The sequence below is a fragment of the Alligator mississippiensis genome, chromosome 1 (genome assembly GCF_030867095.1).
Source record: "Alligator mississippiensis isolate rAllMis1 chromosome 1, rAllMis1, whole genome shotgun sequence".
NCBI classification, from domain to species: domain Eukaryota; kingdom Metazoa; phylum Chordata; order Crocodylia; family Alligatoridae; genus Alligator; species Alligator mississippiensis.
Window position 1 is genome coordinate 388,565,014 of NC_081824.1, and position 27,737 is coordinate 388,592,750.

General features: G+C 42.6%; 1 long non-coding RNA gene across 1 annotated transcript in view; it reads left to right on the forward strand.

Annotated features, from left to right (window-relative positions):
- LOC132250217 (uncharacterized) overlaps positions 1-27,530 on the forward strand; it is a 62,875-nt gene extending 35,345 nt beyond the window's left edge. Inside the window, exons 2-3 of the long non-coding RNA XR_009461862.1 lie at positions 22,139-22,229; positions 26,978-27,530. This is a non-coding gene — a long non-coding RNA (uncharacterized LOC132250217). The remainder of the gene's footprint in view (positions 1-22,138; positions 22,230-26,977) is intronic.
- The last annotated feature ends 207 nt before the right edge of the window (positions 27,531-27,737 follow it).

Below are 27,737 nucleotides of genomic sequence, written 5' to 3' on the forward strand. Positions count from 1 at the left end.
ATTTACTCCCCCATGCCCAGAAGGACTCACTCTGGCCATTTACACTTTGCTCTGATTTTATTCCACCAGAAGAGGGTGTTTATACTCCATGAAAATCTGAAATTTTCATTACAGAAATATTTTGAGGAGGTTGAGGAGGAGGAGGGCCTAGTAGCTTGCTGGTTTGGGCACTTGCCCAGGGAGCAGGAGATGCAGGTTTTAGGCCTTTCTTAGTTTGAGGGAATTTGAATCCATATTTCTCACTTCCCAGTATGATTCCCTAAACAGCTGGCCATGGACCTGGCATGATCCAGTGCCCTCTCCAGCCCCCTTCATGAAGCCTTCCCACTGAGCAGCCAAGAGGGCCAGCAGAAGACAAAGCCAGAGGGAATATGGCTCAGTTAGGGTATGTACAGGCATTACATTTAAATCAACCTAACCAGGGTTACATCAGTCTAAATGCTTGATCATACAGGCATCCAGAGGATTTAAATTGCCCCAAAAAATCATATGCCTGATCTAAGTTACTGCACCTCCTCAGATGAACAAATTTAAATCAAGATTGGGCTAACACCTGTGCACATTCGGAGTGCAATCCTGTAGCTAGGAAAGCCCAGCCACTCACCCCAGACCTGGGGTTGTGTTATTCCCCCATCCTTCCCCCCTCCCTAACTCTGACTGGACTATTTTTAGCCCCCTCCCCAGACCTGTCAACCCCCATGGAGACCTTCTTAGCCTGCCCTGATCTTGTCTGTCCTCCTCCAGTCCCCATCCGAGTTACTTACATTGGGCTCCCTGTGGGCTCCCAGAAGCAGTGAACAGCTACATAGCAAACTGCTTCCTACCAGGTGTAAGCCATCTAGACCAGGTGTGGTGAATGCTTGCTCACACCCTCAGATGAGTACTCATGGAGGCAAGGGACTCTAGTTGAGATCTTGCTCCAGTTGAGCAGAAGCTATTCCATCACTGTCTATTTTTTCAAATACCTACTAACCAAAAATGTAGAAACTTTTCCTTCTCCTCTGTTTTGCAACTTACATAGAACTGTGTGCCTTTCTGGGGCAAGAAGGATCTAAAATTCACAGAAGTGGCCAAAATGCCACTTGCATGGCTAAGTTAGCCATGCTAGGCCAATTCAGATGAGTGTGCATATGCATTTCCCTGGGGCAAATAGCAGTGCCACATAGTTGTGCTGCTGCTACTTGTCTCCAGGGAATGCCTGTGCTTATGCACTCTGGTGCATGGCAAGTTGCCCCAGATGGGGTAGGAGAGGCTGGGGCCATCACCTGGGCTGGCCCCAGCAGCCTTACCTAGGGTCCTGGGGGCCTTCTAGGACTCCAGTGGCAGCAATCCCACAATACAGAGCCTGGCTGGCAGCCAGAATGTGGCTCTGGCTAGCCAGGTTCCAGTTTCAGGCAGTGCATACTGCCACCATGTGTGTCGCTCAACTTTTTTTTTTAGTGGGGGTTTTTTTGACACAGGATCTCCCAGTGCCAACTCCCCCCGCCATAAGCTGCAAATTAGCAGTGCAGGGAACGCCTGCATGCGAGATGTGCGGTGCCACAGACAGGTCTAAAGTGCCACATACTGCATGTGCGTGCTCATTTGGATGTGCCCATTGGTGCCTACTTACCCGTCAATAGGCGGAGCTGAATTTGGGCCAAAGTGTTTTCTGTGCATGTGTACTGGTTTAGCACAGTGTTCCCATGGCAAGCTTGGGGTTTCAGTCAAGACGCTGCTCATAGGTGCATGAGTGAGGAATCCAGAGGTCTTCTGGCTGAGCGCTGGTATTGGAGCAGAACCTATCCCTCTTGCAGGAAAATTAACTCTCAAGTGGTAGTGCTAGGGTCTGGTAGGAAAAATAACTACCTGTACCTCTTTATTGGCACTACTGGGGGGAAGAGGATTTGTTATCCACTTCCCCAGTTGGTTGTGATCTTGCTGGTCCTCACCCTGTATCAGAGCTGGTCTCCTGCCTTTGCAAATGTTGCGGCTCCATCTTTTTCCAGCTCCCTGTCCACAACAGATTCTTAATAAAGTTAAATGTAAAAAGAAGCATAAACCAAATTGTGCCCTGCTGTATTACAACTCTGTGTCCTGTAACCACAATAAAATGCTACTGTGATAAATCTTTAACTATGGGTCAATAAAGCAATAATACTGTACTGTGAAAACTGATCATTTAACATAACAGCTGATTCATTACACCATTAACTTGTCCTTAGTTTTGTCTTAGGGCAATTTACTAAGTGAGTGCTTGTTAACTACTGTAATAAACTGTTTCTTGTGGGGGAATACTTAGCTAACAAAGATTGTAAGTTATTGATAGCTGTAAGATCACTTTTTCAGTCTACCAGACCATTAAAGCTTGTAGGGCCAAGATGAAAGGACTATGAAAGTACAGAGGCCTAATCGTGATGGCGCTAAAGATTTAAAATAATAGGATGAAAATAAAATAAGCAAATGATAGTACATAAAGAACTGCCTTAAAAATTGACATGAAATGAAATTTTTTTTTAATGAAAACTTCATAATTTTACAAGAAGGAAGCAAATTCACTACCACACAACAACCTGAAAGCTGACTCCCTGGTTCCTACCTATTGTTCCAGCTCAGTCTTCATGTTCACAGAGCTCAGCGTGTCTCAACACAAGAGAATTTCCTGCCCAGGAGAGCACACATCACATCATCCTCCTGTGAAATATCATAACCAGAAAGAAATGTAATTCTAGATCCTGCTTGACATCAGACAACATTGAGGCAAATAGACTGCTTTAACTTTTGTCTGAGCCTAATTTGCAAAAAATGAACTATTCCAACTAGGAGATCTTATAACACCTTCAGCTTTCCTGTGAAATATGCATTTTCATTTCCACCTAGGAGAAATTTTACAAATCTTTGCATTCTCCTATGCCTGAGGAAGGGTGAGTGTACCTGAAAGCTTGCAAATAAATAATTGTTTTGCAAATATCTAGGGGTGCACTGATAAAGATTTTTTGGGCAGATACCAATGGCTGATTATTAACGAGCCATATTGGCCAATACTAATCCGATTCCTGATACGCAGCCTGGCAGCTTGGAGAGCAGCGTCCAGCTGGTAAGTCTGTTGGGGGAAGCAGTGGGAGGGAGGGAAGGGGCATGGGGGTGCAGATTGAGGCCCCCACGGTGAGAGGGAATGGGGCAGGGGCAGGCGCTGGCGAGCTGGGGTAGGGTGCAGGATGGAGCTGCAAGTGGCTCATCCAGGGGGCATGGGGGGGCAGTTCCCACCTCTGCATACACCCCCAGGAGAGGCATGGGGGGCATGCACCCCCAGATCTGTGCTCTGAGTGAGGGTGGGCTGCCCACTGTGGGCTGGGACTGGGAGTAGTGCTGGGCTCTTCCTGGTGGGGGGGTTGGGCCAGGCCTACACTCAGGGTGGGTAGCGGTGCTGGGAAGTGGGCTTTGTGGGGGCTGTGGCAAATTTGGGGGTGGATGTAGCCCACTCCATAGCCCCCCATCTCAGCATCACTGCCCCCCCACCCCAAGCAGAGCTCTGGCCCAACCCACCTGCCAGGAAGAGCCTGGTTCCACCCCCGGCCCCAGGCCACAGCGGGCAGCCTGCCTTCACCCTGCACACACATCCAGGGGCACATGCCCCCCATGCCTTCCCCAGGGGTGCACACAGCAGTGGAAGTGGCCCCTTTCCCTGCAATGAGCCACTCGCTGCTCTGTCCTGCACCCCACCCTCCCCACCCCATCTGGGCACCTCACTCTGTCCCCCCCATACCCCTTCCCCCCCATAGACGTACTGGCTGGACGCTGCTCTCCAAGCTGCCAGGCTGTAGTCCTGGCCACATGCATGCTGTGGCTATACCCGTGCATATGGCATTTGATTGGTGACACAATCGGTCACATCAACCAAAAAAAGCCAATTGCCGATAATGTCAATTTTCCTTTTGTTGGTGCTGCTACAGTATGGGCTGATGTATCAGTGCACCTCTACAAAGATCTAATTGGTTTAATAAAAGATATCACCTCTACCATGAGTTCTGGTGCCTTAAAAATTAAGCATTTGGAGGGAAATAATTTGGGGGTGGGGGGGTGGGGTTGTTTGTTTCATTCCAAAGCAAAGAGTGTGAAAACCACCAGTGAATTCCATGATACTGGTGATTCCTTCAGTGTGTGGAAATGCAAGGTATGCTCTCTTTCTCTTGGTCTGTTGTAGTTGGTTAATTGGGCAGAGGAAGGGGCAAGATGAGCTTGATAAATGTATTAATGGGGTTATATGAGGTGGTTGCCTGTGCAAGGAGGGGATTAAACTCAATGACCTGGCAGGTCGCTACCAGTCCTATGTTACAATGAGTTCTCAGAACGTGCTGTTAACTTGCTATCCCCATCTGGTATATGGTCCCTTTAAGTCTGTAGCCAGTTGTTGGAAGTTGGAGCAGCCCCTTGACTGCCATGGTCTGCACAAGCTGGGGCTAAGGCAGAGAATTTGAGAGATGTGATCAGCTGGGCCTGAAGTCATATTTTCTTTTGTTGTACTGGTGTAGCACCCTTGAAGTCAGTGGAGCTTTAATTCTTCTATATGCTCATTTTCATATATAAATAGTTAGTTTTTCCTCTTTATGCCTCTATATGCTACAACTCTATGCATTAGTAAGTACAGTATAGTTTTCTAGTACTGGTTTTTAATAGAGGTGGACAGTTCTGAAAAGATGAGGTTTGGTTAAGCAACAAAAAATTAGCAGTTTGACAATGACAGCTAGCAATGTTCAGGGGAAACTAATCCTTCATCACATCCTTCCCATCATCTCTGGAGAGACATGGAGCTCTCTACTCAACCTGTTTCAGGAGAAACAAGTGGCTTTCCTCCCTGCCCATTCTAAGTCTGCTTTTGATGTTCTGAGGGCCTTTTCAGGAGCAGTTGGGGCCAGAAGATCATCAGTCCTCTGTTTCTGCATCTAGCTTCTCCAGTGTAAATAGAGAAGGTTTCTTTGATGTTTATTGTTAATTATGCTAACTACGAAGCCATCCCTTTATATTACTGGAGGTATCAATATGAAGTTCCGCATTGGGCTGCTTATTTGGGAAAAATTATATTCACACTTTATTAAAGCAGTGTGAAGGAGGCACCTAAAAAGGAGATTTAGCAGGGGGAGTGGTGGGAAAGGAAGCAACAAGAGCATGAGATCTTGGAAGAAGCATATACAATCTTAACCTATAACATGGTACCACCTCCTTTTCCCCCCAAAATGTGTTTTCCTGAAAAAAAGGATTTTCCTTAATGTTTGTATTTTGATTGTGGGAATTATGCCACCAAGTTTCAGAAATGTCAGGTAAGCCACCATTTTCTTTGCATACAAAGACTTCTGCTTCATCCTGCTTTTCCCCATCTTGCATTTGTTTATAAACATCACCTTGCAGAGTTTATTGTCTGCTGCTTTTCCTCTTTCAACTCTTTTGCTAGTTGGGGTTCCTCAGGCCCTCTTCTGTGTCTTCTCTTTGTGTTCATCACTTTGTGATGGATGAAACAAAGTGGCCATACCTGGACACCTTGAGGAAAAGATCAGAGAATGCCTACTCCAGCTATTTTTCAAGACCTCTGCAACCTTAATGTGATATTAAAGGGAATCACTTGGGATGGGGGTGGTCGCTGCCTTTAACATGCTTACAAAGTTCTCGTTTAAAAAAGTCCTCTGTTTAATGCGCTACTTTCATCTCAGCTCAGCAGGTGTGTGAAAGCCTACCGCAGGATACTTTTATATCCTTGTGTAGTTAACCTCAGTGTGCTGTCACATGCTGATCTCTTTCTTGGCTGTAAATGGTATATTAACTTTCTACCAAAAGAGACTAGTTTCATCCCTTTTTCTGACTGGTAGATTTCTGGTTTTTTTTTTTTTTTTTTTTAAAGGACCCTTCTATCAGTGCAGTGATTTGTTCTCAGGCTTTAGGAAAGGGTACCATTTGAAAAAGGGGGAAAAATTTGTTTTAAGGAAAAAATCGTATAGTAGTGCACTTACCCAATCTCTTTCCTCCTTCCTCACTGTGCTCACTCTGGCTCCTCTGGGATTGACTCCAGTTCTAGCTCTTTTGGTTTGGAACTGTAACTCTCTGTCTGAAGGGAGGCTGTTATCTGCTTGTGCTCCCTTTCCATCCCCTTCTCCTCTGTTTCCTTCTCACACTGTACCTCCGAAGTTCCATCCTCTGATATATGAATGATATGCATAGTGAGGGCCACAGTGAGGTGGTGGTGTCCCTATCCAGTACTGCACAAAGCTTATTATAGAAAAAGCAAGTCACTGCGATATTTCCAGATTTCTTGTTCTCAGTTTCTCCTTGTGATGGGTTTGCTTGCCTATGCTCAGCACTGCTGCTTATTCCTGTTGCATACTCCTTGGTTTGCATACCTTCCATAATTTGTTTGTATGCCTGTCTTTGGTTCTCTGGTAGCTGTGCTTCACTAGCTTTTCACCCCACAGTCTGAGGAAATCTTATATCTGGTATTTTGTCGTGCTCCAGGCAGTAGTACGAGGCTTTGGTATTTGTCTCTGCCTAAGTAAAGTTATACCTAGTTGCTCACAAATATGGGCTTCTGGGGAAAGAAATCACTCCCAAAATACACTGTGCAATTGAGTGAAGTGAGGGCTCATTCTTGGCCAATAGTTGGAATTTTTGCTCAAATTTTTGCTGCTTAGTGGTATAGAACAGGTACTGGAAGACTGCTGGGGATGATACAACTGATGCAGTTTCTAAATTGGCTTTAGGCTAGCATGTTGACTGAGGACTTAAGTTGCTTGCAAATAGGAAGGCTGGGATATTACTCAGCTGGCACAAATCATGGGTTCTGTCCACATACATCAAATCTAAGTTTGGACACAGGCAGACCTGTGCTAAACAAGTCAATTGATGTTGACAAAACTATCTACCGTTGATCAAACTTTTTTGTCTCCTGTGCTGTCTTACCAGCTATTTACTTGCAGACACATGCTCCACTAAACCAATTCCTAGCAAAGAGTTTCTGCCTGCTTTTTTTTTCAAATTTCTGAGCAGCCTTGCATGCACCTTTGTTTTGGGCATATGCTTCCATATGTGTTTTGGTTGCAGCCCTATACTAAAGGTGCTTGATGTCTTCTTAAAACTATTGCCCATGGAGTTCAGTCAAACTCATAATGATATGCTATTCCTTGCTAGAGTTCATATGCATCAGAACCATAAGAAGTCACAGCTTTTTCTTTTAACATTAGCAAATGTTTAATTGGTGCAGGTGCTCACATGTTTGGCTCATTCTGTTACAGCCTTGGAAGCAGTCACTAGCAAAAAACACTATTGTATCATCAACTACAGAAAGAGAGAGCTAGACAAGTTTCACGCCTTTAACATTCACATCATAATGAAAGCTGCTATATAAGTCACAGGTGGAAACTAATAACAAAAAAAGGAAGACAGAAAAGGTTCTGTTGCTAATATTTAGAGACAAATTCTCACCAAGGGAAGTGCAGGAATACCTTCACTTATGTTCAGCTGGGATTTGGGGGCATGGTTCTTATGGCAGAATTTACGGTCCCCCCCCCCCCCCCCCCCCCATATAGCAGGCTGATGGCTCCCTAGAGGTCCTAGCAGAGTGCTAGTGGGATGCCTATGTATATGTGAATTCTCAGGAGGTGCAACAACTCCAAAGTCTTCCATTTCTTGTCTGTTGGGGTGATTGAAGGGAGGGATATGATCACTGGCTGCTAGAACAGCCTTTAAGGGTTGTGGGAAGCTGCCATAGACTAAAATAGCTTCCAGATTTCTCTAGTTTGTGCTGGGAACCAGGCCACAGACACAAGACTTGGGAAATCTAACAGTAGATTGAATCAACCATGCATCTCCTTCCTGTCCCCATTACACAGTTCAAATTCACAGTTCTACAGGGTGGGTGGGTGGCAGGGTAAGCTAGGTTTCTACAGGGTGTGCTGCAGTTTACTAACATATTATTACAGATTCAAGCTGAATTATGTTTTCCATAAAACCCCCAATTTGAGGTGAACCAGATTTAGAGGAGCAATAGCTGGTAATGGAAACACCAGCACTAAGGCTAAGTACAGATGGTCAAAAAGCCAGAAGCTGAATCAATTCAATCTTTGCAGGTTAGTTTAGGCTGCATAGATTGAACTGATAAGCAAGTGAACAGACATTCATTTTTGACTCTGGAAATGCAGCCACATGCCTGCAGCGGCTCAGGGCAGACACTAGAGGGTGCTAAAGCATGCTTGCATGCTCAGCTGGAGTAGATAGCTTATGCCAAGGCTACCACACCCATCTGCTGAGGGGGAGTTTGCAGGGAAGTGCAAAACATTGTGGGATGTTGGGGGACTGTAAGTGACCTTGAATCTGGGGGGGATCTGGGACAGAAGTTCAAGAAACTGATTTAACTTAAATCAATTAAGTCTGATGGCACATCCTCCCTGCTTTATCTTAAACTGGCTCTGGCCATATTGAAAGATGCTTATGTGCACTGAATTTTCACTTTTGTAGTGTTACAGGTTTGAATTGGTTTCTGATCATTTATATCAGTTTATGTGTAATTTCTGTCACTAGCCTAGTACTGTAACTCTGGCAGGGAAATGGTTGTGGGGAGATGGTGAGCATAGCTGAGGCACAACACTGCTATTTTGAATGTGCTGATTGGAGCTGTGTGAAATGCTTTGGTGAATCATTTAACAAGGATGACTGAAACTGTCATGAATCTATGTTAAATATAAGGCTAGTTTGGCTGAGTGAAACCCCAAAACCAGAGAAGAAATTGAAAGCATTGAGAAGATTTATTTCAGCACCAGGTCACAAAAGCCTTGGACGCAGGTGTCATGGTGGACGTAATCTTTCTGGACTTTAGGAAGGCCTTCCACACTGTCTCTCACCCCATCCTCATTAAAAAATTAAGCGACTGTGGTGTTGATGCCTACATAGTCTGATGGGTCACAAATTGGCTGGAGGACCGCACCCAGAGCGTGGTGGTGGACAAGTCATTTTTGACCTGGAGGTATGTGGGCAGTGGGGTTCCCCAGAGCTCAGTCCTCGGGCCCCCACTGTTCAATATCTTCATTGGCAATTTGGACAAGGGGGTGAAAAGCACCTTGTTCAAGTTCGCAGATGACACTAAGATGTGGGGTGAAGTGAGCATGCTAGAAGAGAGGGACAGGCTACAACTAGTTCTGGACAGGTTATAGAGGTGGGTGGATGAGAATAGGATGGATTTCAATATGGACAAGTGCAAGGTGTTGCACCTGGGGAGGAAGATCCAGCAGCATACCTACAGACTGGGGAACTCCCTTCTTGTCAGCACAGAGACAGAAAAGGATCTTGGAGTCATTATTGATTCCAAGATGAGCATGGGCCGCCAATGTGAGGACACGGTCAGGAAGGCTAACCGCACTTTATATTCATCTATAGATGCATCATGAGCAGGTCCAAGGATGTGATCCTCCCTCTCTATGTGACATTGGTCGTGCCACAGTTGGAGTACTGCATCCAGCTCTGGGGGCCACACTTCAGGAGGGATGTGGATAGCATCGAGAGGGTCCAGAGAAGGGCCACTTGCATGATCAGGGGGTAGCAGGGTAGGCCCTATGAGGAGAGGCTATGGGACCTGAACCTGTTCAGCCTCCACAAGAGAAGACTGGGAGGGGATCTGGTGGCTGCCCATAAACTTGCCAAGGGGGACCAGCAGGCAATGGAAGAGTCCGTGTTCCCCTGAGCACTACTGGGAGTAACAAGGAACAATGACCATAAGTTGACTGAGAGTAGATTCAGGCTAGACATCAGGAGGCACTACTTCACAGTCAGGGCAGGTAGGAGTTGGAACCAACTTCCAAGGGAAGTGTTGCTTGCTCCTACCCTGGGGATCTTCGAAAGGAGGCTAGACAACCACCTAGCTGGGGTCGTTTGACCCCAGCATCCTTTCCTGCCCATAGCAGGGGGTCAGATCTGATGATCTGCTTAGGTCCCTTCTGACCCTACCAACTATGAAACCATGAAACTTTCCAGGACAGAATATTTTGATTTTTCAGGCTGAAGGTAGAGAAGGGACCTAGGTGCCATTAATACAAATTAAGAGCCCAGCCCTTTCTAACCTACTCATTAGAGGAATCATACAGGAAGTTAAAGGTTCTACATTCCCTTATGCTTGCTTTATGAGAATGGGCTGTGAATTTGTGCTTTTCACCCCTCAGGCAAGTGTCTTATTCATTGAGGGACAGAATAATCTGGGGTGTGCTTCTTTTGCTCTTGCAGGTCTACTATTTTGTTAATACTTATTTATTAGGTCAGAAGATGCGACTATAATCTGGTCAGTAGAGATGGGATGCCCAAATTCAAGTCCCAACTGAAAAATCCCAGTTCTCCAAAGAATGGGGAATTGAGCACTAGCTTTCCATGTCACAGGTCAGTGCTGCAAGCACTGGGGAGAAACACCTACCATATCTTCCTTCTCTTTCTCTGACATGGTTGTATAAATGGCACCAAAGTCCTCTTTTAAATTTAGCCCTTCCTTTCCTATTTAAATTAAATTAAATTAAATTAAGTTAAATTAATTTTAGAAGCAGCTTAAGTTACTTGGAAATGCTACACAATTTTTTCTCATTTTTCAGTGAACAAAATGTTTCATTCAGTACAAAAGTTGTTTTTAAAGTTTTTATTGAAATCTCAACATGTTCATTTTTGCTGGGTTCAAACCATATTCTATTTCAATTTTTCTGATTTGCCTATAGAAACAAATCATCAGTTATTTGCTCCTTGTTCTCCAAAGGCTCATCACAAACAGAACAAATTCCACTATAGAAATATCCATGTGGAAAATTTTAAAATTTTCCTCCTGCCTCTAACTCCTCTTTGGCAGTTTGCCAAAAACAGGGGTCATCTGGCTCTTCTTTTTACACTGTCCTTATTTAGGCAAAACTCTCATTTGATTTCACAGTGAGTTTTGATTGCATTAAAACTAATGGCCTAAGAATGTAGCACATTAAATGTAACTTAGAATAGGCATGACTTGAAAGACGTAGAATGTATAGCACTTCTTATTATTCTATTTTATAGGAGCATTTTTTTAGGTTTGTCATCCCTTATTGGGTAAAAGAGAGAACAAAAGAGTGCAATAATTTCTAGAGTACTTTTTACATATTGTGCTGTGTCATTTTTTTTCAACAGCTCTCAAATCATTTAATCCTTCAAATAAGGAACATAACCTAACTTTAGAGCATTGGCCTTCTGGAAACCTGCAGGAGTAAAGGATTTGAAAGTCTATGTTACAGGGATTACTGCACATTATGATTGGATAATGACTATTATTACGGCTACATTCAAATGTCAATGTGAGAGGCCTGGGGAAAGGGTATTGTTATACCTGAAAACTTGCCTATGTCTGTTCCAGCCATGTAATTGATCCAATAAAAGATAACATCCACAAGACTTCTTGTCACTTGCATAGGTCCTGGACTATCATGACAACAGAATCACTTCAACACTACCAAACTAAAAACAGTCAAATTCACAAGGAAAAAACAGGGTCAAGATTTGTTTAAAAAATGATATTTGAATATTGGTTTAGAACATATATAGGCATTTAAGTGGGGCTGCAATACAGCTTGGTCCTGTTGAAATCAGTGGTTCCAAAAAGTTTTGTTTATAACAATATTTTTCTCAATATTTATTTTTTAACCTCTTTCCAGCCTGGAGGTGGCATATGTCTGTGTTTTTTGCTTATGCTTTACAAACAAAATAGAAAATAATCATGTATGCACAGTTCAGGTCCAGATAACTATTTACTAATTATATACTGTATGCAAAAGCCCAGTTACATCCACATGGCTACTGTGGTAAGGTTCAGGTGGCTTTAAAGGGCATACAACCTATCTACTACATGTTCCTTCCCTCTAAAAGGAAGAAGATTAAATAGGCAACATGACACAAATTAAGTCTGCAACTAACAGCACAGGTCTGAGAAATAGATTATAGTTTTCTATGCCTTGTGGTCTCACAGGCATCACAACACATACTGGAACAGTCTCTGCACTTGCTGGCTTAGGTCTATCAGCTTGTTATATTCAAAAGAGAAATGTACCACATTTACTAGTTAAAAGACAATGTGTTTTTCTTCATTTAACATGGGGGGAGGGAGCCTCTTGTTTTAGAACTGAGTATGAGGCAGTGCACAGCAGCCAGCAGCTATGGCTTGAAATGTGGCCCCCACCCCAACCCTGTATTGGGGCCAGAGCTGCATCTGCTGCCTTCCCCTCCCCCTGCCCCAACTGCCTCTTCACTCCCCCGCTGCTTGCACTCTCCCTTGCAGCCTTGGGCCCCTGTCACCCCACCTTTCCCCCATGCCACTTCTCCCCTGTTCCCCTCCACCCCCACCACAACCCCCTTCATCTTTGAATCATAAAATCATAGAAAATTAGAATTGGAAGGGACCTCAGGAGGTCATCTAGTCAATCCCCTGCTCAAAGTAGGACAATCCCCAACTAGTACATCCCAGCCAAAGCTATGCCCACCTGGATCTTAAAAACATCCAAAGATAGGGATTCTACAACCTTTCTGCATAACCTGTTCCAGTGTTTTACTACCCTCCTAGTGAGAAAGTTCTTTCTAATATCTAACTTATACTTCTCTTGCTGCAACTTGAGGCCATTGATCTGTGTTCTGTCATCTGCCACCACTGAGAACAGTCTAGCTTCATCCTCTTTGGAACCGCCCTTCAGGTAGTTGAAGTTTGCTATTAAATCCCCTCCCAGTCTTCTCTTCTCCAGACTAAATAAACCAAGTTCCCACAGCCTTTCATAAGCAGGAATCCTGGTTTTCTCTGATTTAAAAAAATCCTCAATTTTTGGTTAAAAAAAGTAACCCCAAATCCACATTTTCCCACAATTAAAATGAAATACCACTATATGTGTATATATAGATATATAGTGGTATTTCATTTAAGTCATGGGAAATGTAGATTTGGGGTTGTGAAGAAATCCTCCTCAGTCTGCCTCACCTTTGTACTGAGACAGCCCAGCCCCTTTTGTTTTTTCATACTGTCTGGTTTCAGTCACCTGGTCACCTAGGTGACTGGGCTGAAACAAATTCCTAAGGGAGGGGGGAGCTCGCTCTTCCTTTGTCCTGCAGCTGGCATTTTGGGAAGGAGATAGGCAGTCATTCTGGAAACACAGATACAGAAGGATGTGGCCCCTGACGGACAGACTCTCTGGAAGATTTGTAAGTTGAAATCTGGAATTTGGCTATTAACTTAGAAGTAAATTCTAGACATGTTAAAAAGGGTCCCTGGACCCAAATTTGATGACAGGAACAACGTATTGTGTTTTGATCAAGGTTTTTCTATCTTCAGTGTTATTTGCAAACTTGCTGATTTATTTAATCGGAGCAAACCAGGATTCCTGCTTATAAGTAATGTGTCCCAGCCCCCTAACCATTTTTGTTGCCCTGTGCCGAACTCTTTCCATTTTCTCCACATCCTTTCTGTAGTGGGGAGCCCAAAACTGGACACAGTACTCCAGGTGTGGCCTCACCAGTGCTGAATAAAGGGGAATAATCACTTCCCTCAATCTGCTGGCAACACTTCTACTATTGCAGCCTAGTATGCTGTTAGCCTTCTTTGCAACAAGGGCAGACTGTCAGCCCATATTCAGCTTATTGTCCACTGTAACCCCCAGGTTCTTTTCTGCAGAGCTGACTGGCTTCTTAGCCAGTCAATCCCCAGCATGTACTGGTGCATGGGATTGTTCTATCTTAAATGGAGGACTTTGCATTTGTCCTTCTTGAACCTCATGAGATTACTTTTGGTCCAGTCCTCCAATTTGTTGATGTCTGTCTGAATCCTAGGCTACCCTCCAGTGTATCTACTACTCCCGTCAGCTTGGTGTTACTTGCAAACTTGCTGATGGTGTACTCCATCCCATCTTCCAGATCACCGATGAAAATGTTGACTAAAACTGGCCCCAGGACCGACCCCTGGGGCACTCCACTTGATACTGGCTGCTAACTAAATATTAAGCTAATGACTACTACCCTTTCAGCGTGATAATCCAGCCAATTTCCTATCTACCTTACAGCCCATTCATCCAACCAAGACTTCCTTGGCTTGCTTGGAAGATTTCTGATGGGCTTTCCCACAACAGCCTTGCTAAAGTCAAGGTACATCACATCCACTGATCTCTCTGCATCCACAGAGCCAGTCATATCATCACAGAAGGCAATCAGGTTGGCCAGGCATGGCTTGCTTTTGGTGAATCTATGCTGACTGTTCCTGGTCACCTTCTTTTCCTCCATGTGCTTAGAAATGGATTCCTTGATGACCTGCTCCATTCTTTTTCCAGGGATTGAGGTGAAGTTGACCAGTCTGTAGTTTTCCAGATCCTCCTTCTTCCCTTTGTTAAAGATGGGCACTAGATTTGACCTTTTCCAATCATCTGGGTCCTCTCCTGATTGCCAGTGGCTCTGCAATCACATCAGCCAATTCCCTTACCCTTTGGTGCATCCCAACTGGCTTCATAGATTTGTACATGTCCAGCTCTTCTAAATATCCCCTAACCTGTTTTTTTGCCACCGCTGGATGCTCACCTCTTCTGCCAAACTGTGCTGCCAGATGCAGTAGTTTGGGAGCTGACCTTGCCTGTAAGACTGAGGTGATAAGGGCATTGAGCACTTCAGCCTTTTCTGCATCCTCTGTCACTAGGTTGCCTCCCTCATTCAGAAAGGGACTCACACTTTCCCTGATCTTCCTCTTATTGCAGACATACTTGTTACCCTTCACATCCCTTGCTAGCTGACACTCCAATTGCACTTTGGCCTTCCTGATTTCATTCCTGCATGCCTGAGTAATACTCTTATATGCCTCCATAGTACCTGCAGGTTTTGTCCTTTCTGCACCCTGGGGCACTGAGCACAGCCTCACCCAGCCCTGTAGGAGTAGTGCTGGCTCAATGTCACTACTGTGGGGCTAAGGTGGGGCCATGCTATGTGCCCCAGGCTGCAGTGGGGACAAAACCTGCTGGTGCCAGAGCAAATGTAAGGGGGAGGAGGAGAGGCAGAGACAGGAAGAAGTGGTGGCAGGGACTTGAAGCTGCAGGGGGCAGAAGCAGCATGGGTGGGGATGGGGGAGGGAAGGATTGGGGGCCTGCGGTTTCAGGGGGCAGGCACAAAGGTGTGGTAAGTGTCAGGTAGGTACAGGCATCAGGGGTAATTTGCCTGTCTGTGCCATTGCCTTCACACTACCTGTCCCCTACCACCATTCCCCTACTACCTCTTTCCCACCTCCCCCACTGCCTGCCCTGTTGTGTGCCCCCTCATAACCTCCCCACTGTGTCCCCCTATTGCCTGCCCCATTATTGCACCTCTCATCACCTGTCTTCCTACTGCCTGCAGTGCTGGTAGGGATGATTTTAAGATGATGTTCCAAAAAGTAAATTCTATATTTGGAAAATTATAACCAGGGATCCTGGTTTTCTCTGATTAAAAAAATCCCCAATTTTCAGTTTTAAAAAAGTAACCCCAAATCCACATTTTTCCATGATTAAAATGAAACACCTCTCTCTCTCTTTCTCTCTCTCTCTGTAGCAGAAAGCCCCCTTTTCCTCTTGTCTGAATTTGCTCTCCCCTCTTTGAATATGTTTTTCCTCTTCTACCTCTTCCTGCACTGAGCCTCATTCTGGGGGTTGAAGACCTGAGCTGCCAAAGTGCTCCTAAAGGTCCTACTCAGTGCACTGGCCTGTGCACCATGTCTCTGGTCTCATGCCAGAGGCTGCAGATCTGAGCTACTTCATGCAGCTCCCAGGGTCTGGATGCCATGTGCCATGCTGCACTTTGAGAGCCTAGCTGCTGTCTTCAGGGGTACTTCTGGGCTACTGCTTTGCCCTGCTGAGCAGCTCTCCTCAGCTCTTCTAAGCCCCGCTCTTCTCTCTTCGCTTTTCTGGATGTGCTCCCCTCATGCTGGGCATGCAGCTCCTTTTATATGCTCCAGGGCTCCGCCCCTGAAGTCTTCTGGATCTGAGTGTTGCGGTCTTCAATCAGGTCCACAGGGTAGGGGAACTCCTCTCCCCCTCCCCTCAGGAAAGGGGCGTGACTGAACTCCTCCTGCTGCCTTCTGATTGGGGGATGAGCTCCACCGATCAGAATAGCAAGATTTCAAGCCTGGAACTCAACCCAAGCTCCAAAAGGCAAGCCTGCTATCAGTATAAAGTCACCAGTGCATAATGTATGGCCCCACTTCAGCCCAGGGTCAGAGCCAGGCTTCTTCTGACCAGTGGAACAAAGTGCTGGTGCACAGGAACTGAGGTTAGGTTGTCCTTTTGGGAGGGGCACATTCTTATTGTTGGGACACTAAAGCTAGAATTGTAATCCAGAGAGGCAGCATAATTAGGAAGAATGACTGAGAAACCATGGAGGTCACACAGGAACCGGGCTGAAAAAAATCTCTGGAATTTACCTAGTTGCATTACCTCTAGGAATTGGGACTTTTTGACGTCTTACTGGTTGTCTAGTGCCAGGCATATGACATTTACTTCTAATTTTAAACATTTATAAAATGGAGATGATGTTAATTAATTGCCTACCTTTCATAAATGTTGTGAAGATTAATTAATGCTGGCATGGTGCAGTTGTTAAACAGCTAAGTAGCATATGATTATTGTATTCTTTTTAATATTAAGTGAGAACCAAGGCACATAATTACATTGATAATACATGGAAAAAGAGAGGGGCAGGCAAGGGTGAGGAAATTCAGTGTTATTCTTTGTAGTGATGCTTTTTATATTTTTCAAAATAATAGACTATCAGGCAAAGGCTAACCAGTAAAACCCACATTGCTAAATCTATCCAATGCTGAATTAAATCTTTTTGAATCATTGCCAAATGTATGAAGCTTTACTTGCATTTCCAGCAATGCATTGGTATAATACAGTAAGATTCCATCAAAAGTAATGGTATTTTTGACAAGAAAAGTAATACTAATTTCTTCTGTTCTTGGTGTAAACAGTACATTTATAGTCTACTTCACAGTAAAGGTAATTATCTCCTAATGAACAGAGTATTGTGGTTAGGGAAAAATCATGATATAGAAAGAGAAGGAACTAATTTTTTAATGGAATTATACATGTCTTGTTCTTATGACCATAATTAGCTTTTCTTTGGTTATGTTTTTTTCCTGTATTTCAGTAGACTATTAAATCAATAACAGCCTCTGCAGTGTCTGAAAAAAAAAGTTCAAGGCAAATGAACTTTCCCATATGGATGTGATATTTCCAGCCATAAATAAATTCTTAAGGTTTTTGTCAGAGTTTTCATACACCCACAGATTCTTCTATCAGCCAATAAATCTTTTTTTAAGACACTCTGAGATCAGATTTTTTTGGATGAAGTGTTGGTCAAAATGAAGAGAAAAAGATATTATAGAGAAATTTGTATTATTTGCAAGTTCTCGCCTCTCCTTTTCTTTTCTTGCTAGGAATTCCTGCCATATTGGCTGTATGGATTCTGACTGTAACTGATGATGAACAGTAGACACTACTGATACCACCGAGCATTTCTATAGCAGGGAGGGGCTTGCTGATGGCTGCAGGGCAATGATACATTGAGTCACGTGGACTTGCTCTCTTCTTTTCTCACCTGGGCATCTGTTCAGATGGCTCAGTTTTGTATCTCAGCTCTTGCTCCGCAGCATGAAAAAACAATCCATGATTAAATCAGCAATATTTAAAAACTGCACCCTGGGATTTCTCTGCAGTACCCATCAGGGTCCCATGAATGCTTTAAAAAGTGGAAATGTAATGAGTATACTTCCATAATGCTATATATTCTTACATACAATATACACTTCACCTTTATAAACCTCTCCTAGGGAGCCACATATGTAAGTGCTAAAATAACTCATAGCTTTAGGGAAGGCTAGGGCCCAATCAAGATATTCATTAGTGAAGGTACAGTAGTAACTTCTTTACAGGAAGAGAGTATAAATATATAGTGAGAAAGAGAGAGTGTCTGTGCGCATGTGTGGGGTGTGTGTGTGCATGCATACACATACATAGTGAGAAAGAGAGTGTGCGTGTATTTATGCTCTCTTCCTGTAAGGAAGTTACTACTGTACCTTGACTAATGGTCAAGGTACAGTTGGGAGTGAGTGCCCCTCACTCCTGACCCAGTGCCCTAGCCCCCACAGTGTATGGCATGGGAGGGGGGGGGGTGTGAGGCAGGGGGGCCCCAAGCAGCCCCCCATAGGCTGGAACTCTGCCTGCCTGCAAGGGAAAAGCCACTATTTCCTGAATTTTTCTCCTTTAAAGGAGACTTCATTTTTAAAGTTTATTGATCCATTTTAAAGTTTGTTCATGACCCTATCATATAGTTGTGCAACCCACTTTTGGGTTGCAACCCATGGGTTGAGAAACGCTGTTATAATTGCCACAATTGCCAGAAAATAAAGACTTGGGACAGATTCTGCAAACCTGTACTCTTGCAAACTGTGTTGCTGGTTTCATTTAAACTTGTTTTATTAATGAGGATCATTCACTTGAGTAAAGGTTTGTGGGACTGTGCCCTTAATGAAAAATATTTTCCACAAGAGAGTTTACATTGTCTCTGTGCCTTGCACACTGCAGCAGTTTAATATAGATCCAATGCTTCCACATCTATGACCATAAGACTGGAGGAAACTTTATCTTGCTTGGTCAAGTAGGATCTGTGCAAGGTTCAGTAAAAAGTCATGTTCTAGACAAGTTGCACTGATAATGTCCTTTTAATAGCAGTTCATATCAATTAACAAAGAAATTGGGTAATTCTACAAACTTACACTTAAAATGATTTTAATTGAATTAAATATGTTAATTAGCACAAGATGGCTATAATCTTCAGTATGGGGAAAAAAAGGTTATAGAAATCTATTTACTGTGCACTCTGCTTTCTCTTTGATCATTTCCACTCCTGATAAAATCACACTTGGTAAAATGAGGAGAAAGCAAGGTAGGTTTTTATTCTTTCTGACCTTTCAAGTGGAACAGAGTGAATTATTAATCATGACTTTTTTTCACAAAATTTGATTACTTTCAAGCTTGCAAAACTTTTACATAGTTGAGGAAAATTTTACATAATTGCTGGACAAAGATACAAACACAGCATTTTCCAATATCTCATTAGCGAGCTTCTCTCCCCCCAGCTAAAAACTCATGCATAGGTATTTTGAAGAAAGGAGTCTGAGGAGTGCAAATAAAGCCTGTCTTGGAAGAATGAGCCAGTATAATCTAGTCCCAGATTAGCCACTGACTCCCTTAAAATATGTAGAACTTTAGAAAGAGATTTAGATAGGACATGCAACATTTTGTTGATAGGGAATAAAACAACAGTTATAGATTACGTCTCCAAGGGGAGAGGTGAGGGTTTGTTTTTTTTTTTATAATATCTTTTATTGGACCAACTGTATAGTTGGAAGAAAGGTTTGACATACTTTCAAACACACACTACCCTTCCTTGAGTCTCATGGAGAAACTTTTCCTGGGCGTGTCTACATATGCCCCTGTGGCACTGTTGTAACTGCACCATCATTTAGTACTTCCTTTTGGATGTACTAAATGACAGCACGGTAACAGCCTGTACTGTGCCACCTGCATGGTGCACAGTTATTTTTAGTGCTACATTGCTGTAGCGATGCACTATACTGAGGGAGCACGTCACTACAGCGATGTAGCTGTGGTGTCACAGTTTTTGTCCACCAATGCTATATCACTGTAGCGTAATGTGTAGATGTGCCCTCTGAGATTCAAAGAAGAGCAGAGTGTACCAGACAGCTCATCAAACCTTTCTTCCACTTATACATTTGGTCTAAAAAAAGATATCACAAAAACCTCCCTCTCCTTTCCTACATTTCTTGGAACATCATGACTATAGCAACACTCTAGCTCCAATGGAACCTGTCAAATGAGTTGAAAAAAAATAAGATTAGCATCTTTGCAGGCCATATTATCACCTACTATAAACTGATGTAAACTCTAAGGCCAGGTACAGACATCACACTTTTACCAATATAAGTGATTGGAAACCAGTCTATATACCCATAACAGAAGTTCAGCACACATGAACTGGTTTAAAATGGCGAAACCTGGTCTAAGATATAACCCTTTTTCCCCCATTGAAGGGAAAATATGTACTCTGTTCGCTACTGATCTAAACTACACCACTTGCAGAAAACCACTTAAAATGATTCTACCTTGGGCTTTTTGAATGTCTGTACCTAACCTAAGAGATGTTATTTTGCACCATCTGAGGATCCAGGACTCCTTTCTGCCAGTCATGTGTGTAATCCAACAGACAAGAATGCCCCCAAATCAAGTCATTTAAGTTGTCTGGGTCTTGTTTTCCAATTGCATAAAATTAAGAAGATAATTTACCAGCCTAACTCTGCTTGTGAACATCTGAAATCCTGAATATGTTCAGTTCTAACTTAGAATAAATATAATAAAAAAACTGAGGCAGTACAGCTTAGTGTTAGCCAGACAACATGCTACAAATCATACCAAGCTGAACCCTACTTTAAGATTACTGTTCATATGTAATAGGGACCTGGGGGCTCCTGTTCCTTCAAGGGAATGCAGCAGGCCAAACTGGCTATGTGCGGATGCAGCAGAAGGCACACAGCCTGACCCTTAATTAAAAGGGGAAATTCTTGTATCTGGTGGGGGAGCCACAAGATAGGAAGGGGCAGGGCTTTGAGACATATAAGCCCAGGAACTGAGACAGAGCAGGCAGTCAACCTGCATGCTGCAGGGAGAGGAGCTTCCCAGAGAAGCTGACTGCAGGGAGCAGGCCCATGGACACCCTTGCTACCCATGAGAGTGAGAATGAGCTTAGCTCTGGGAAATTTCGCTTGTGGTAGGGTATTGAGCCAGAGTGGGGAAGACCTTTGTGGAAGCAGTTTGCTTATATCTTTATTATGATGGTGTTTATGTTTATTTAGGACTGGAGGATGGGGTTGTGGCTATGGGGATGGATTGGAGGCCACAGGGTACTTGAGAGTCACCTAGTAGAAAGTTCCCTAATGAAGTTGATGTGATGGGGGCTGGACCTTGGTCTAGGGCATGCAGCTAAAGAAAGGGTCTGAAGCCAGGTAGATGGAGGCCCTAACAAAGGTTTAAGGTGTGAGTGGCTGAGTGCAGAGTTGGGGCTAAAGGGCCCTGCTCCTCTGAGCACTGACTAACATGAGGCATGGGCATGACTATGGTGATAGTTGGAGATTATGATTACTGCCCCTAAGGCACAACTGGGGCTGCCTTAAAGGGGAAACCCTCCCTGTGGAGTATGGGATAGAGACACCCTGAGGGGTGTACATGGAGGAGAGACACCTAGGAAGAGGCTACCCCAACCTCTGGAGGCAGCCTCCCCAGTTAAATGCCATAAGATCAAATCATGGCAGGTTGCAGATAGGAGATGAGGGGAGGCTGGGGAGCATGGGCAGGCAGGTCTGACCACTAGGGGCTGTCAGATACCAGGTGGATCACCTGAGCCTGTCACATCATCTGTTAGCAAGTCTGGATATCGGACCCAGATTCTGTCTAGAGAATAGTTGGTCCATTCACCAATGAGCAATGCACGATTCTGAGGTAAGTGTTAATAAAGTTTAGTAACAAACAGTAAAACAAACCTACTGAGCCTAGTAGACACTTTTATCACCCAACTCTTGGAGCACTTAGTAGAGGTGTCTATACAGCAAAATGTCAATGTAGCACTTATATTAGTTTAACCTAGTCCAGAGTATGGTAGGAATAATAGTGAACACTTGGTATCGTTTGGTTTAGCCATCAGAGTACATACCCAGGTTTCCTGGAGGCTTTGTGATTTTTTGGCTAGTATGGGCTAAAACTTGTGTTGCTGGGTCTTCAGTGCTATTTTACTCCTAACTAGGTTGAGCTAGCATGCTAGCACAGGCTCTGATGATGCCTTCATATTACTGTGTAGACAGATCCAAAGACACTGATTTCAAAGCTGAAAAAAAAAAATATTTGGGCTGTGTGTGAAGTGTGTAATCCAGGAAGAAGAAAGAGGCCAATTGGCAAATAATTTCCTGCTACCTTCATCACTCTAAGCATGAAATCAATTTTTGTGGCCTGGATGGGACTGTTGAAAATCATAACTTCTTTAAAGACTACTTTTTTTCCCTCTGCAGACTCATGAAACTGAAAAGGCTCCATACTCTTTCCTCTGGAAGCACAGTGTAGAAAAACAAATGGATTCAAGTAGCCTGAGCCAGCACAAGAGTAAGAATTTCCATTCAGATAAAAATAACTTATTTAATGGCAAAAAAAAAAAAAAAGAGAGAGAGAAAAGTGATTCCTTAGCAGGGTAAAGAGTCCATATGTTTCATTTCCCATTTGCAGTGCAACTTTGTAAGCTGAACAGTAAGTTTATTATCTCTATAAACTGTGGGGCTATGAAATAAATTGCATTTATTTGCCACCTTTAACATCTTCCTCCTCATCTGTCCTCCGGTTGCTAATCTTCACTGGGACTATGTCTCACATTCCGGCCCTCTAATGGGTTGTCAAATAGCCTCTTGTTCATCTTTTTGAACATAAAGAGGCTACCACAAAAATGTCTCCATCTCTTCTTGCAAATATGAAACTTGGGTAGATCGAAAAAGAAAACTGCACTTTTAGAGGAAGATTTAGGTTTGGCAAGATTCAGTACTAGAGTTATAACATTTTTAAGGCCCAATCTCTTGCAAACCAAAAGAACTGATTTAAACTAGTATATGGCTGAAAGAGGGAACTGGCAGTGCTTTAGTCTAGAGATAATGGGTGAAACATTTGCTGGTGGGACAGGCAGAGACTGTACCTTTTGAGTATATTATTGTTGTAAATTTGTTGACCAGGTTTTGCCAGCACCAATTCACAGCATATGTGCCCGTGGAGAAGTCTTCTGTATCCATCTTTTCAGGTTTCTAGAAAGCATAGATGTCTTGTCATGCTGTGATAAATGAAGAGTAAAGATTATTAGTGTTTCCCAAACTGTCTCCAATGCATTGGGTTTTATTTTTTTAAATGGAGTGTTAGACTATCAGTGGAGAAAAGATGCATTCAGTTGCTTTGCCCGCAGCGTGAAACAGTGATTTCATGCTAATGCCGAATGGGCCTAACCCTCTGAGCAATTGATGAACTATCACAGGGGATTTTGGTAGCTTGCAAAAAGCAGCATGAGGCAAAAGGAAGACTTCAGGCCAACAACAAGTACTATTTAGCAATATGACAGCTGGAGCTAGATGTAGTGTGTGGAGACCTTCGGAAAATTCAGGTTTTTCTGACTGACAGAGAGGAGGGCCCTCGGAGACGAACTGAGGCCAGAGTCAAAAGCACTGACGCTTCCTTAGAAAGGTATAGTGATATTGTTTTGTTCCTCTAACTTAAAAGGAAAGTCCATCTAACTTAAATATATGGAAGCATTAATTTAGATGAGACTAAATATGCACGTAGGCTTTATTTTAAACTTCCTTTTCCCCTCTAATGCTTTGTTTCAACTGGTAAAGAAACAACACTTTGTTTTCTTAAAAAGCTGTTGGTAACTATACTGTTGTTGACAGATTGCCATTGTGGGGTTAAGGTAGGGAAGGGATACTCGGGTGTTTTTAAATCCAGCTGGATCTGCTGGGTGGTAAATAGTTGGGCTGCATGTATGCTGTAACCACAGCCTGCCCAAGAGCACAAAACTCATGCAATTCCATCCTTGGAGATTAGCATAGGTCAATGGATTGTGTTCAGGGAAACCAGCCATGTAGCTGAGGCTCAGCTAATCCTGTTTGGATAGAAAAGTTTCAGGAATGCCAGCGAAGAGTCTCTTTCCTTAAAGAGAATCTCTATGAATGTAGAAATATTTACTAAAGTGAAAGGATGGAGGCTAGTTTTTCTTTAAGAGGGGTCTCTTTGCCAAAGGATATATTAACAATTTTCTTTCAGATTGCCTGAATGCCTGTGGATACATTTTATGATTTTTGAAAAATACTTTTCCAGTTATTCAAGGAAGCTTGGCAGACCAATTTAAAATCCCTTTATGATAGGATATATGGCTCCTCAGATAAGGGCAATGCAGTAGATCTAATCTATCTTGATTTAAGCAAGGTATTTGATACTTGGCTTTACAGGAAATTATTAGCTACACTGGAAGAGATGGGGAACTAATACCATAATTTTAAAGTGGACAAGATGTGAGTGAAAGGAAAACTATAATTGATGGTATTGAAAGGGGAGTTTGAAGAGAGGTTGTAGAGGTTACTTGTGATGTTCCTTGGGGATTTGTCTTGGCCCAGCCCATTCAATATTTTCACTAGTAACCTTTCTTTAGGACTAAACACATGTGTATTAAATTTGCAGATGGCAAATCTGGAAGATTTTGGAAACGTGGAGGATGGTCATATTTTTATCTAGGAAGAGTTAGGGAGTGGAACAATAGAATAAAAAAAATAAAAACAATATGAAGTGGAACAATAGAAAATATATGAAACCTAATAGGGAAATGTACATTGGGACTAATAGCAAGAATGAGGGTTAAGATGAGGATTTATAGATTGGAGGCAATGGAGAAAGAGAAGGACCTAGTGTATTGGTCAATCACAGGATGACTAAGAGCCACCTGTGTAATGTGATAGAGACTGGGATGTATTAGTACCATTGTAGGAAGCGTCAGGAAGGTCTCTTCTAGAATATGGTAAGCAGTTCAGATTACTTGTTCAAAAGCGATTATTTAAACTGGAACAGGTATAGAGAAAGGCTGCTTAACTGGTTAGAAAAAGGGAGAGCCTCACCTGTGAGAGAATATTTTAAAAAGCTTGTCTTGTTCAGTTTTGCAAAATGAAGCCTGAGAGCAGATATAATTACTCTTCAGAGGTGTATTTGTAGAGCTGATACCAGGGAGAGAAGAGCACTATTTAAGTTAAAGAACAATATTGGCACTAGTTAAAGTGGATACTAACTCGTCATGAACAAATTGGGACCAGAAATTAGAAGGAGGTTTATAACAAAGGAGAGAAGTTTTGGAATAATTCCAGAAAAAAACCTAGTGAGGAACCTGAATTATTTCAAGGTAGAACTTGGTAAGTTTATGGAAGGGAGATCATGATAAGTAGGGATGTGCAGAAATCTGTGTGTGGACTCAGTGGCTCAGGAGGCCTATCAGTCCTATATTCCTGTGTAATGTCACAGTTTTTCATGCTGGATTTTACAGTGTGATGAAACAAAGAAAGGAGGAAAATCATTTGGCCATGTTATGTCAGATTCAGACTGTTGTAATGAAGAATTATTTAATAATGATGAACTTATTTGTTTATTGTGACAGAAATCACAATTTTATTTCAGGCTTCCTAGATATTTTGGAATATATCATCCATTGCTCTGCTGTCTGCCTCTGAGGCAATTTGTCATTAGGTTCCCATTTTATTACTCGGGTGACTTTACATCAGTCCTCAGTTCAGTTGTGTGCGACTTCCCACAGGCTTCCACTCATCTTATTTCTAGTTAATGAAGAAGCTCAGAGTAACAGCTGATGCATAGGATTGGGAGCCATGAAATCTGAGTTTAGGTTTGTCATTGACTTTGTGAATGACGCTGGGGAAAGTAATTTAACCTCTCTGTTTCAGTTAATCCATGTATAAGAAGGCAACAATAATACAAAGTCTGTTGGTGTGTGTTTGGAACTGCTTTATTTTCCAGGGTGATGGTTGAGCAACCAAGTTGTCCTGTTCAAGCAGGCACAACTAGAGTCAGAATGGTCCCCTGGGATCCCAAATGAACAGAAGAATGTGCCCAGTGTTAGGCCATTTAAATAAGGGTGTATCTGGATTCTGCACTGTGCCTAACCAGTGTGAAGAAAAGAAAATGGTCCACTTTGTCCATTTCTTTTCTATTTTGGGGGGCAAATTAGAGCCATGTGAGACAGTCTTTTTGCTAAGGGAAGATGAGAGCTGCAATTCTGGGCTTGCCTGTTTGAGGGGTTCTGGGCAGAGGAAGCCTAGGGAACTGGTTCCTTTCAGTTGTATAGTCATGTGAGCAAATATGGAGGCTTGTTAACACGTTGTATGTTTTAATGCGCTTTGAGATGCATGCATGGAAAATACTAGAGAAAACTTAGTATTGTGTAATTGTTGTTGCCTGGTTGCATTTGGATGCACAATGCTTTTGGCTTTTGTTCTTGCTTAGAAGACACCACATTTATTTTTAGGGTTTTTTCTGTTTTTTCCCTCATTTTGGCATTGCTGTTATATTTTTGTCTGGAGGTTTGGCTGAGTCATAGTTCCAAATGGCCCAAAATAGTTTTCTCTAATCTAGTTAAGAGCTTCTTTGGCTTGAAATTTGATGAGCCATCTCATGGCTATTTATTCTCTTAGCAAATCCAGGGGACTTTCCATTCTGAGTTTGTTTTTGTCCAGACATGTTTGTATCATTTTTAACTCCACTTTATTTCACTTAAAGGATGAGGCCAGACTAAGCTTTAGTTTTTATTTTAGGAAATTTGTAGAAGCCAGGTACAACAAAGAGAGAGACAGTCAAATACTTCAGAACATGGCTTTAAAAATGATCTTTCCCATTCTTATGTTGATGAAGCTTTTATTTATTTAGACATTAGGAAACAAAAATAAAGATTATCTACCAATGCTTTGGGTGATCTTGACTCTTTGCAAAAATATACTAATAGATGTATTTAGTTAAATGGGAATTAATATCGGTTAGTGTCATGCAATGTCACATAGACAAAGGAAGAAAGCTCCTGGGCACATCCTTCAAGTAACTTCTGTCTTGGAATCCTGGCTTTTTCAATAGACATATCTTGACAGGGAACTGTGAGCCTTGAAATGCCAGTAGTACAAAATTATTACAAGAAATGTTGCAACTCTGGGTTCTGCTCATTGTAGAGCCTATACATATTTATTATTGATATGATACCAGGGCAAACTTCTTGTGGGTGGGTCAAATGTTTGCATAACATTCTTTGGATTCATCTCTATTGTTTTCCTTCTCAGGTTTCAGTTTGCTGCTAGCATCATTATTCATGCTTTCAGCTTTGGAGAATCAAGATGCAAGCATTCAAGATATTATGTGTGAATGTCTACCAGAAAAATAAAGAAGTCAAGAGGGTCAATCTGAGTGGATTAAAAATGTCTGTTTCTCTTTAAAGGATTAACAGATATATAATGTGGCACCTGTGCTAGTTTCACATGCCAGTAGTCTAGTACAGGGGTGGGCCATATGGAGGAGTTGAGGCTGCCTAGACCTTCCATCTCCCCTTTAAACCACTGAAATGGTATACAAAGGCCAGACTGAATCCGAACATTCAGTACCTCAATGACTGAATGTTTTATTTAACCTTGGTTATCCATCATTTCTTGATTGAAATCTTTTGAGTCTGGCAAAAAATGTGTGTGAAGCAAAAGTATTAGCACAAAAAGGATGAAGAGGTATTATTGTACTCTAGAGGAAAATGAAAAAAGAAGAAGAAACCAACTGTTTGAAATGTTAAGCAAATCACTTTGTTACACTAGGGTTATGTTAACTGGAACTTTTGAAATTGGGTCATTAAATAAATATACACTATGTTTCTGTAGCTTTTATTTACTAATTGTTTTTTCACAACATGACCCAATACTGGTGTTCATTTTTAGTTCTTCTTCTTCAGACTATCAAGGAAGCTCTTTAGTGAAATATATCAGAAGAGGATAGTGTGAAATTGGCAAGATTAGCGTTGAATTAACCAAAGAGCTTATCATGATGCCAAATGATAAG